Here is a 12,970-nt window from a genome sequence, read left to right as displayed (position 1 = left end):
CAAGCAGCATCTCAGGAGCACAAAAGCTGACGTTTTGGGCCTAGACCCTTCATCGGAGAGGGGGATGGGGAGAGGGAACTGGAATAAATAGGGAGAGAGGGGGAGGCGGACCGAAGATGGAGAGTAAAGAAGATAGGTGGAGAGAGTATAGGTGGGGAGGTAGGGAGGGGTAGGTCAGTCCAGGGAAGACGGACAGGTCAAGGAGGTGGGATGAGGTTCGTAGGTAGATGGGGGTGCGGTTTGGGGTGGGAGGAAGGGATGGGTGAGAGGAAGAACTGGTTAGGGAGGCAGAGACAGGTTGGACTGGTTTTGGGATGCAGTGGGTGGGGGGGGCGCAAGAGCTGGGCTGGTTTTGTGGTGCAGCGGGGGGAGGGGACGAACTGGGCTGGTTTAGGGATGCAGTAGGGGAAGGGGAGATTTTGAAACTGGTGAAGTCCACATTGATACCATATGGCTGCAGGGTTCCCAGGCGGAATATGAGTTGCTGTTCCTGCAACCTTCGGGTGGCATCATTGTGGCAGTGCAGGAGGCCCATGATGGACATGTCATCTAGAGAATGGGAGGGGGAGTGGAAATGGTTTGCGACTGGGAGGTGCAGTTGTTTGTTCGGAACTGAGCGGAGGTGTTCTGCAAAGCGGTCTCCAAGCCTCCGCTTGGTTTCCCCAATGTAGAGGAAGCCGCACCGGGTACAGTGGATGCAGTATACCACATTGGCAGATGTGCAGGTGAATCTCTGCTTGATGTGGAATGTCATCTTGGGGCCTGGGATAGGGGTGAGGGAGGAGGTGAGGGGGCAAGTGTAGCATTTCCTGCGGTTGCAGGGGAAGGTGCCGGGTGTGGTGGGGTTGCAGGGCAGTGTGGAGCGAACAAGGGAGTCACGGAGAGAGTGGTCTCTCCGGAAAGCAGACAGGGGTGGGGATGGAAAAATGTCTTGGGTGGTGGGGTCGGATTGTAAATGGCGCAAGTGTCGGAGGATGATGCGTTGTATCCGGAGGTTGGTAGGGTGGAGTGTGAGAACGAGGGGGATCCTCTTAGGGCGGTTGTGGCGGGGGCGGGGTGTGAGGGATGTATTGCGGGAAATACGGGAGACGCGGTCAAGGGCGTTTTCGATCACTGTGGGGGGAAAGTTGCTGTCCTAGAAGAACTTGGACATCTGGGATGTGCGGGAGTGGAATGTCTTATCGTGGGAGCAGATGCGGCGGAGGCGGAGGAATTGAGAATAGGGAATGGAATTTTTGCAGGAGGGTGGGTGGGAGGAGGTGTATTCTAGGTAGCTGTGGGAATCGGTGGGCTTGAAATGGACATCAGTTACAAGCTGGTTGCCTGAGATGGAGACTGAGAGGTCCAGGAAGGTGAGGGATGTGCTGGAGATGGCCCAGTGAACTGAAGGTTGCGGTGGAAGGTGTTGGTGAAGTGGATGAACTGTTCGAGCGCCTCTGGGGAGCAAGAGGCGGCGCCGACACAGTCATCAATGTACCGGAGGAAGAGGTGCGGTTTGGGGCCTGTGTAGGTACGGAAGAGGGACTGTTCCACGTAACCTACAAAGAGGCAGGCATAGCTGGGGCCCATGCGGGTACCCATGGCCACCCCCTTAGTCTGTAGGAAGTGGGAGGAGTCAAAAGAGAAGTTGTTGAGGGTGAGGACGAGTTCAGCTCGGCGGATGAGAGCGTCGGTGGAGGGGGACTGGTCGGGCCTGCGGGACAGGAAGAAGCAGAGGGCTTTGAGGCCATCTGCATGCGGAATGCAGGTGTATAGGGACTGGATATCCATGGTGAATATGAGGTGTTGTGGGCCAGGGAATTGGAAGTCCTGGAGGAGGTGGAGGGCGTGGGTGGTGTCACGGACGTAGGTGGGGAGTTCCTGGACCAAAGGGGAGAAAATGGAGTCCAGATAGTTGGAGATGAGTTCGGTGGGGCAGGAGCAGGCTGAGACGATGGGTCGACCAGGGCAGGCAGGTTTGTGGATTTTGCGAAGGAGATAGAAACGGCCGTGCGGGGTTGGGGAACAATGAGGTTGGAGGATGTGGGTGGGAGGTCCCCTGAGGTGATGAGGTCGTGAATGGTGTTGGAGATGATGGTTTGGTCATGTGCGTGTGGGGTCATGATCGAGGGGGCAGTAGGAGGTGGTGTCGGAGAGTTGGCGTCTGGCCTCAGCGATGTAGAGGTCAGTGCGCCATACTACCACTGCGCCACCCTTGTCTGCGGGTTTGATGGTGAGGTTGGGGTTGGAGCGGAGGGAGCGGAGGGCTGCCCGTTCTGCGGGGGAGAGGTTGGAGTGGGTGAGAGGGGTGGAGAGGTTGAGGTGGTTAACGTCTCGACGGCAGTTGGAGATGAAGAGGTCGAGGGAGGGTAGGAGGCCTAGGGGTGGTATCCAGGAGGAGGACTTGTGTTGGAAGCGGGTGAAGGGGTCAGTGGAAGGAGGGTTAGGTTCCCGGTTGAAGAAGTAGGCATGGAGGCGAAGACGGCAGAAAAACTGCTCTACGTCCAACCGTGACTGGTATCATTGGTCTGTGCTACCTCACATTCACACTCTCTCTAATTCTGCACCACCCTTCAGCACAGCTCATGTAATACCATTCTCACCAAAGCATTCAATGTCTGTCTTCACTTGCTCTCGCCTACTTGAGGGCCCAAGGCTATTAATCCTCTATGTTCTCTGTGCCTCTTGCTCTCACCCAGGAGACCTCACCTCCCTTCCCAAACATACATGAGCACTAACAAATGCACCAGCTCATTTCATCTCACTCAATCACTCCCTTTGTTTCATTCCAGGAAAAACAGCCCACCGTAGGGCAGAAAGAGCCAACACAGGTAGTGAGGTGTCTAACGTTTGACTTCTCACAACCTATGAGGACAGTGTCCTGACCATGATCATCCTGAGCAGCCAACTGATTGCATCCAAGCCCCTCGAGTGATATCAGACAATGCCCTGGAGTTACCTCGATCTGCGGCCTGGAACTGCCTCCCTTGACTACAGACCATTCCCCTCAGAACATGAAGAACGACCATGTGGTTGGAGACAATGCAATGCCTTCTGTGCTTCTGCAGCTGGCACATGCTGCAGGTGTGAGATCAACATATCACGGTGCTGAACGGCAACACACCCACTCCTTTGATTGATGACTGCTGACAAACATGACAAGCTGTCTGGCTTTGTCTCGATGCCAAAAGGTTAATCAACATACTAGTGTTATGAGTCTGAGAGATGTGGCGGAGGGGGCAACCCATAAAAAGACAAAGCAAATGAAGACAAGGCAGAGGAGCTGTTAGCATTCATGCAGGGACAAAATGAGAGTGGAGAGCTCAAGCAAGGTGTCCTGATGTGTAACGTGGCCCAATACACGAATGGGTGCCTGTCCCTGCATATAAAAGTGCCCTGGCAGTAGCACTGCAATGAGGGGGGCTGCTGCAATCCAAAATGCAGCAATGAAGTACAGAAGAGTACTGAAAGCAGATCTGACATGTGCCATGATGTGCTGAGGCTGGAACATGCCACATGTCAAAACTGTGGACATGGGGTGCTACTGATGGGTGTGGCTGCAGACGCGGGTGACTACTGCCCAAGTTGGAGGTCCAGAGGAGCATTGAGCAATGTGCAAGCATCATACACCCACTCAGAATTTCATTTCGCTAATTCTGAGCGTCTAGTTTCTGTCTGGCAGGTACAAAAATGGAATAAGTATTAATGAGGGCGGTACTCAGAAATAATGCATGCCGTTCAGTGCTCCCTCGCGAGAATTTCAGCTCAATGTCTACAATTTCACTGGAAAATGCAACATTTTGGTTTTGACACCCTGAAGCACCTTGAGCCGCTATCAATATGAAGGGTACGTACCTAATGAAGAATGTCAAAATTTACAGTCGCAATAACGATTTAATATTGGAACACACCTCATGCAAACAAAGCTCAATTTTATATAAATGGAAAATTGGAGGAGATTTGGGGTGGATAGAAGGACACCGGAGGTTTAACCCTGGACGTTCATCTCCAAATCCTAGAATTATATCCAGCTTGGACTGAAAGAAAATAAAAATCTCTCCACCTGCAAGGATTCCCCAATATACTGTCACAGTCTTAATACATTTCCAAGTGAAGTGCATAACATTATTCCTAAATGGAGCTTACTAAACAATCTGACTGAGATAAGCTGAACGACAATTAGTCTGGAAAATACCACAATGGCACAGTTAATGCTCTTCAAGATACTGGCTAGGTTAAAAAGTCACAGTTACGAGATAGACTGGTATGCTGGATTTGTGTTTCTTGTAGCAGAGGAAGCTGAGGTGGGGGTTGGGATCTGATTGAGGCAGAAAAAATTATGACAGGCCCTGGCAGAATACATTGTGAGAATCCTTTCCCCATGGCACATGTGTCTAAGACCAGATGGCACAAGTTTAAGGTGAGGATTAAATGCTTTGGAGGAAGTCTGAGGAAAAGCTTTTTCATCAACAAAGTGGACATATGGAGCACGCTGCCTGAGAGGGTAGTTGAGGCAGGTATTCTCAACATTTAAAAAGCATCTGGGATGAGCATTTAAAATGCTAGGTCAAAGTAGGCTAGGGACCAGTGCAAAACATAAGGCTGAAGCATTTGCAGAAATCTTTAGCCACAAGCGCTGAATGGGTGATCAAACTCGGCCTCCTCCAGTGATCCCCACTATTGCAGATACCAGTCTTCTGTCAATTCAATTCACTCCATGTGATATCAAGAAACGGTTAGGGACACTGGATACCGCAAAGGCTATGGGCCCTGGCAACATTCCAGCAACTGTACTGAAGATTTGTGCTCCAGAACTTGCTGCTGCCCGAGCCAAGCTGTTCTAGTTTGTTTCAACACTGGTATCTACCCGACAATGTAGAAAATTGCCCAAGTATGTCCTGTACAGAAAAAGCAGGACAAAACCAGGCCAGCCAATTACTGCTCCATTTGTCGACTCTCAATCATCAGTAAAGTGATGGAAGGTGTCATCAACAGTGCTATCAGGCAGCACCTGCTCAGAAATAACCTCCTCAGTTACGCCCAGTTTGGGTTCTGCCGTGGCCACTCAGCTCCTGACCCCATCACAGCCTTGGTTCAAACGTGGACAAAAGAGCTGAATTCCAGAGCTGAAGTGAGAGTGACAACCCTTCACATCAAGGCTGCATCTGACCGAGTGTGGCATCAAGGTGCCCTAGCAAAATGGGAATCAATGAGTTTCACAGGCAAACTCACCGGTGGTTGGAGTTATACCTGACACATGGGAAGGTGGTTGTGGTTGCTGGCAGTCAATCATTTCAGCTCCAGAAGATCCCTGCAGGAGTTCCTCAGGGTAGTGTCCTCGGCCCAACCATCTTCGGCTACTTCATCAATGACCTTCCCGCCATCATAAGGTCAGAAGTGGGGATGTTCGCTGATGTTTGCACAATGTTCAGCACCATTTGACTTCTCAGACACTGAAGCAGTCCAAGTTCACGTGCAACAAGATCTGGACAATATCCAGGCTTGGGTTGACAAGTACCAAGTGACATTTGCGCCACACAAATGCCAGGCTCTGACCATCTCTTGACATTCAATAGTGTTACCATCAATGAATCCCTCACTCTCAGCTGGGCGTTACCATTGACCAGAAACTCAACTGGTCATCACATTAAGATAGTGGCCACATGAGGAGGCCAGATGCTGGGAATATCACATCAAATAACTCACCCCCTGACTCCTCAAAGCCTGTCCGCCATCTAAAAGGCACAAGTCAGGAGTGCGATGGAACACTCCCCACTTGCCTGGATGAGTGCAGCTCCAACAACACTCAAGAAGCTTGACACCATCCAGGACAAAGCAGCCAGTACAACATCTACAAGTATCCATTCCCTCCATCTGCAATGCTCAGTAGCAGCGGTGGGTACTAACTACAAGATGCACTGCAGAAATTCACCAACGCTCCTCAGACAGCACCTTCTAAACCCAAGACCACTTCCATCCAGAAGGACAAGGGCAGCAGACATATGGGAACACCACCGCCTCCAAGTCCCTCACCATCTTGACTTGGAAATACATTGCCATTCCTTCCCCTCAAAATCCCAGAATTCCCTCCCTAATAGCGCTGCGGGTCAACCCACAGCAGGAAGAATGCAGTGGTTCAAGAAGGCAGCTCACCATCACCTTCTCAAGAGGCAACTCAGGATGGGCAAGAAATACTGGCCAGGCAGTGACACACATGTCCCACAAATGAATACAGTCACAGTAAAAGACACTGACAGTGTTCCAAAATTCCTGCATAATCAAAGGGCAAATGATAGGACAGGATATAAAACAACAACTATCCCTAAAGAAAAGATATGAGGGAAACTAACTGGGTTAAAGACCATTAGGTCCCCTGGGCCCGAAGTGCTGCATCCTAGGATATTAAAAGTAATAGCTATAGTGATAGTTGATGCACTGATCACAATCTCTCCAGTATCCTTGGCTTTTCAAAAAGTCCCAGTGCCCCACAGGGCAGTATGGTGGCTCAGTGGGTAGCATGCTGTTTCACAGTGGCAGGGACCTGGATTCAATCCCATCCACAGGTGACTTTCTGTGAGGAATCTGCACCTTATCCCCGTGTCTGTGTGGGTTTCTTCCAGCTGCTCTGGTCTCTTCCCACAATCCAAACATGCACAGATTAGGTGGATTAGCCATGGGAAATGCAAGGTTGCAGGGGCTGGGCAGCTGGTTGAATCTGGGTGCCATGCTCTTCCGAGAGTCAGTTTGGACACAATGGGCCAAGTGGCCTGCTCTCATGCTGCAGGGATTCTATGACTAGTACCTTTATTTTAGAAAGGAAAGGAGACAAAAAAGATAACTACTGGCCAGTTAGCTTAATGTCTGTTATTGGAAAATGCAACAGCCTATCAGAAAAGATGTAATTGCAGAGCACTTAAAATACATAATACAATCACAGTCACTACGGCTTGATAAACAGGAAATTGTGCATGACAGATTTATAAGAATTCCATGAGGAGATTACAAGTAGTACAAATAAAAGGGTGTAACATTCAAAAAGGTATTTGTAAAAATAATCACACTTCAAGCAGATAAGACTTTTAATAAGACCACATAGTTTTGGGGAAATATATTAACATGGATAGGGGATTGACCAAATAATAGAGAACAGACATTTGGTACAGGGGGAGTCATTTCCAGGTCGGCAAGCTGTAAACAGTGAACTGCCATACGGATCAATGCCACGGCCATTCTTGTTGCGAATAAATATTAATGACATAGTGATGAAAGTGAATGTACTATTACCGAGCTTACAGAAAACACAAAAATAGGTATGGAAGACAAGTGATGAGACTGCCAGACTGCCTGCAGAGGGATGTACAAAAGTTAAGACGCTCAGACTGGAGTATTTTTAACAGTATGAGAATCAAACGCTATAGGGAAACGGCAGGAAAGTGGTATCGAGGAATATCAGTATTTTATGATCTCATTGAGTGGCAGACTCAATGGACTGAATAGCCTTCTGCTCATTGATCATATTTCAAGAGTAAAACCTAGAGTCAATGAAATTCTAATTGAATTAAATATGGAAAATCAGCAAGGACATGTTACATTGCTTAACCCAAAGTCAAAGCACAAAAGCAGATTCCACAAAAGCACAGATAGCACATTCTTTGAGATGCCTCTTACTTCCAGACCAAAACGTTGCAACAAAAACTCACTAATGTAGAACCAAGAATACAAATATTCATGCAGCTACTTTCATGATGTGAAATGTCAATGTGATCTGTCACCCGCCAGTGACACAATAAGCAATGCTGCAGTAAGGTCAAGACAGACAATTAGGATGATTATTATTGATCAGTTTGGGTATTCAGAGACAGTGAGGGGGTTCTCAGACAATGTTGAAGCTCAAAGCACTTACAATCTGGGATTATGGTTTCCCTCCAGCACTACATTACAAAAGAAGAAGAAATGCTGAGAAATCAAAGGTCGAAAAACATGGCATACGTTTTAGGTAACACAGGAAGAAACCAGAGTGTGTCCAAATTCTGTGACAGAATATAATTTTCATACAACGCTTTCCTTAACATTTGGAAATAAGAAAGTATCTTTCATCAATGTTGTGTATATGGCTGCATTATTTTCTCTCAAACTGTGTTCTGTCACTGCTGTGAACAAAACAAAAACAGTGTTCTGGAGAGATAGCAGGAACTGCACATGCTGGAGAATCGGAGTTAACGAGGTGTACAACTGGATGAACACAGCAGGCCAAGCAGCATCAGAGGAGTAGGAAAGCTGACGTTTCGGGCCTAGACCCTTCTTCAGAAACATCAGCTTTCCTACTCCTCTGATGCTGCTTGTCCTGCTGTGTCCATCCAGCTCTCCACCTTGTTGTCTCAGAAACAGTGTTACAGTGATTAGTATGGGTCCTAGCTCTGACCAACTTTTTGTGCGAAAGGTTGAATATTCATCATTCTAGTTCTTGTACTCATTTTGCAGGACCTAAATGCCACAGCACAGTGGCTGAGTGGTTAGCACCACTGCCTTACAGTGACAGGGCCCCAGGATCGATTCCAGTTGTGGACAACTGTCTGTGTGGAGTTTGCACATTCTCCCCATGACTGTTTGAATTTCCTCCAGTTACTCCCATTTCTTCCCACACTCTAAAAGATATTGCTGCTACGGGATTGTACGACATAATAAATGTGTTAGTGAGAATGGGGGGAAAAGAGTCCCTTAAGACACAAGGGTAGCCTTGGAGAAAGTCTCAAGGGCAACAAGGTGGTGCAGTGGTTGGCACTACTGCCTCACAGTACCAGGGACCTGGGCTCAATTCCACCCTTGGGTGACTCTTCGTTTACACATTCTCCCCATGTCTGTGAGGGTTTTCGCTAGGTGCTCCAGTTTCCTACCACAGTCCAAAGATGTGCAAATTAGGTGGATTGACCACACTAAATTGTCCATAGCTACCAGGTTTGTTAGCCTTGCAGGGGTAGGTGTGGTCCTGTTGGGCTGAATGTTTCTACACTGTAGGGATTCAGTGAACCCTCTTTCTACCGATGTTGTTGGCAGCAATGTGCACAATGAGCTATGTAGGAATCCTGCTCATTGACTGCAGCTCCACCTTCAACACTATTATCCCCTCCAGACTGATCTCAAAACTCTATGACCTAGGTCTCTGCTCTGCCCTCTGCTACTGGATCCTCAACTTTCTGACCCAAAACCAGAGTGAAGATAGGTAACTGCCCCTCCTCCACAATAACACTAGTGCCCTCTAAGGATGTTTTCTCAGCCCCCTACTGCACTCCTTGTGCACCCATGACTGTGTTGCCAAATTCCAAATTAACGCCACCTGCAAGTTAACTGACGACACCACTGCAGTGGGATGGATATCTAACAATGAATCAAAATACAGAAGGGAGGCAAAGGGTTTGGTGACGTGGTGCAGAGAACAACCTCTCTCTCGATGTCGGCAAAACTAAAGAACTGATCACTGATTTCAAAAGACAGGAGGAGAACACGCCCTGATGTATATCAATGGAACTGAGGTTGAGAGGGTGGAGCGTGTCAGGTTCCCCGGTATGACGATAATCAACAACGCGTCCTGGACTTTCCACGAAAATACGTTGGTCAAGGCGGCACAACAATGCCTCTCCTTCCTCAGGCGGCTCAGGAAATTTGGCCTGGCCAATTTCTACAGATGCACCATTAAAAGCACATTGTCCAAGTGTATAATGGCCTGGTGTGGCAACTATTCTGCCCAGGACTGTTAGAAACTACAGAAGCGGGTGTGCACAGCCCAGATCATCACGGAAGCCAACCTCTCATCCAAGGACTCCATTTACATGGCTCACTGCTGCGGAAAGGTAGCCAGCATCACCAAAGACCCATCGCACCTACGTAATGATCTCCTACATCCTCTTCCATCAGGCACCAGGTACAGAAGCCTGAACACACACACACCAACAGTTTTAGGAACAGCTTCTTCCCAGTTGTTATCAGACTGATAAATAGACACTCTAGCCTGAAATAACGCTGATCTTGCTAACATTGATCTCACTGAGCGCATGCTCTGTTCAATGTAACCTGCATGCCTCTGTCATTTTCATCTGTATATCCTTCGCTTACTATGATCTGCCTGTACCACTCATAAATAAAGATTTTCACTCTACTTTGGTACACGACACAATAAATCAATCAATTAGTCAACAACCTTAATACAAGTTTGAGGAACAAGACTTCATCATCTGTCTTGTCACTTTCTAGCCTTCTGGTCCAATATTAAGTTCAACCAATTTAGATCAGAACCTACGCTTCCATCTTGCTCCTGTATCCCTTTTTGCATTCAGATGCCTATGTAGCTATTCACACCTCTTCTGGACACAACCTTTGATTTTTTTTAAAAATTACCATTGTGTTACCAAGCTTTTGCAAAAAATAATGTTTCGTAACATAATTTCTTCTACCCTCCACCTCATCACAAGCATTCCCTTCAGAATTTTTGGGAGTTTTCCGACCTCCTGTCTACCAGCCGGAAATACCTTACATTTGTGTCTTTCATTTCAGAGAGACTTTTATTACCAAAGCATTTTTGTCTTACACCCAATGGAACAAACGCAAGAACATGATATTTCAAACAATTGGAATAATAATTCGAGAAGAAAAACATGTCGTGTGGTTGACAAGTCCACTCTGAATGGTCGACCTGTCAATAGAATCCCTGACGGTGTGGAAACTGGCCATTTGGCCCAAGACGTCCACACCGACCCTCCAAAGGGCACGTCACCCAGACTCACCCCCTTGCTTTAGCCCTGTAACCCTACATTTCTCATGGCTAATCCACCGAATACACACATCTTTAGGCTGTGGGACGGAATCAGAGACCTGTTGTAAACTCACGCAGAACCTCGTGGAAACCCACACAGGCACAGAGAGAATGTGCAACCTCCAGACAGACAGTTCCCCGAGAATGGAATTGAACCTGGGTCCCTGACAGGCAGCAGTGCTAACCATTGAGCCTCTGTGCCAATAAGGAGAAAGGAACAGGGAATACAGGCTGTACAATCTTCTGGCTAATTCAAAGAAGGTGGAAGTTTTAAAACATTTCTGTTTACAGAGAACAGGTCATTGAGTGTCAATGTATGTCACTTCTAGCAGGTGCAAATGAGCCCCGTTAAAAGTTCAACTGTTTATCTTAAACTGGTCATGACTGAACAGCCCCTGCTAACAGCAGGTGTTTCACTTTGGACTTCTGCAAGTGAAGGCTTGTTTGTTTGTCAGGACAGATGTGATAGAGGCCAAGAATCAGGGAAGATGGAAGGGAGACCTTACAAGAAACAATATGTGTGGAAGTGTGGTTGAGGTAGCTTTGGGAATTTGGAGAATGTAGTGAATATTCATGAAATTGCATGAAATTCTTCAGGGGAAGGATGAACAGCCAAGGTCCAAGTGGGAGCAAAATAGAAAATGAAAACAGCAAGGAACAGGAACTCAGGTCATGCTTGTGGACTGAATGAGGGTGTACCGCAGGATAATCACCTAATCAATGTATCATTTCCCCTTTGCAGAGAAAACACTGGAAAAATTGAATATACCTGTATGTTTGAACAGATGAAGTACGGGTAAATCGCTGTTTCACTTTACAAGTGTATTTGGGACCTTGCTTGGTGACTGAGGAGTGGACTACAGAGGGAATGGTCACTTTGGAATGCTGAAAGGGGATACTGGTGAAGATGCTGGAAGATAATCTGCTGAACGCAGAGGTTGATGGAGGGACAAGCTGAGAATAAGGAGAATTTATGATTCTGGGATAGGTGGAATGGATGAGGGCCGAATTTTGTGAAATGGATCAAAGTGAAAGTTCTGCGAACCATGTTGGGGTCCTTGGTTGTGGAAAAGAGAAAGTATCTCACACGTGCCGGTGCGGTGTGCTCTGCTCATTACAAACAAGCAGTTTTCAGTCGGCCAATCATGATCACATATGACCTATATGTCTGGCATAATACTGGCTGCAAATTTCATAGACAATGTTGGTCAATGCAATGAGAATTATTTTTGGACTGACAACAGCATCCTGCTAGGGGAAAATACCATTCACATAACCACTATACAGCAGCAGCATGATTTACTTGCTTAAGCTCAAACTTTTGAGAAGCTTTGGTTTTCCATGGCAATTTGAGGTAGACCAGGCACTTTTCAGTTCTAAAATTTGAACCATTTGACAATGCACACTATACACATCAGTCATCTACTTGTGATATCCATTATAGAACATAGAACATAGAACAATACAGCACAGAACAGGCCCTTCGGCCCTCGACGTTGCGCCGACCTGTGAACTAATCTAAGCCCCTCCCCTGACACGATCCCATCATTATCCATATGCTTATCCAAGGACTGTTGAAATGCCCCTAATGTGGCTGAGTTAACTACTTTGGCATGCGGGGCATTCCGCACCCATAGCACTCTCTGAGTAAAGAACCTGCCTCTGACATCTGTCTTAAATCTATCACCCCTCAATTTGTAGCTATGCCCCCTTGTACAAGCTGAAATCATCATCCTCTGAAAAAGACTCTCACTGTCCACAATATCTAATTTTCTGATCATCTTATATGTCTCTATTAAATCCCCCCTTTTCTCCAATGAGAACAAACCCAAGTCTCTCAGCCTTTCTTCATAGGGCCTGTGCTCCAGACCAGGCGGCATCCTGGTAAATCTCCTCTGCACCTTTTCCAATGCTTCAACATCTTTCCTGTCATGGGGCGACCAGAACTGCACGCAATATTCCAAATGAGGCCGCACTAGCATTTTGTACAGTTGGAGCATGACATCATGGCTCCGGAAGTCAATCCCTATAAATCCCGTGACTGTACAAAACGCTAGTTGAGTAGCCTGTATCTCAGTATTCTCCTCGACAACATTGTCGTTTTCCAGAGTGAATACTGTCAAAAAATATTCAATTAGTGCTTCCCCTATCTCCTCTGACTCCACACACAACTTCCCACTACTG

This window comes from Stegostoma tigrinum, unplaced genomic scaffold (genome assembly GCF_030684315.1).
Source record: "Stegostoma tigrinum isolate sSteTig4 unplaced genomic scaffold, sSteTig4.hap1 scaffold_82, whole genome shotgun sequence".
In the NCBI taxonomy this organism is placed as follows: domain Eukaryota; kingdom Metazoa; phylum Chordata; class Chondrichthyes; order Orectolobiformes; family Stegostomatidae; genus Stegostoma; species Stegostoma tigrinum.
This window is presented reverse-complemented; position numbering follows the sequence as displayed.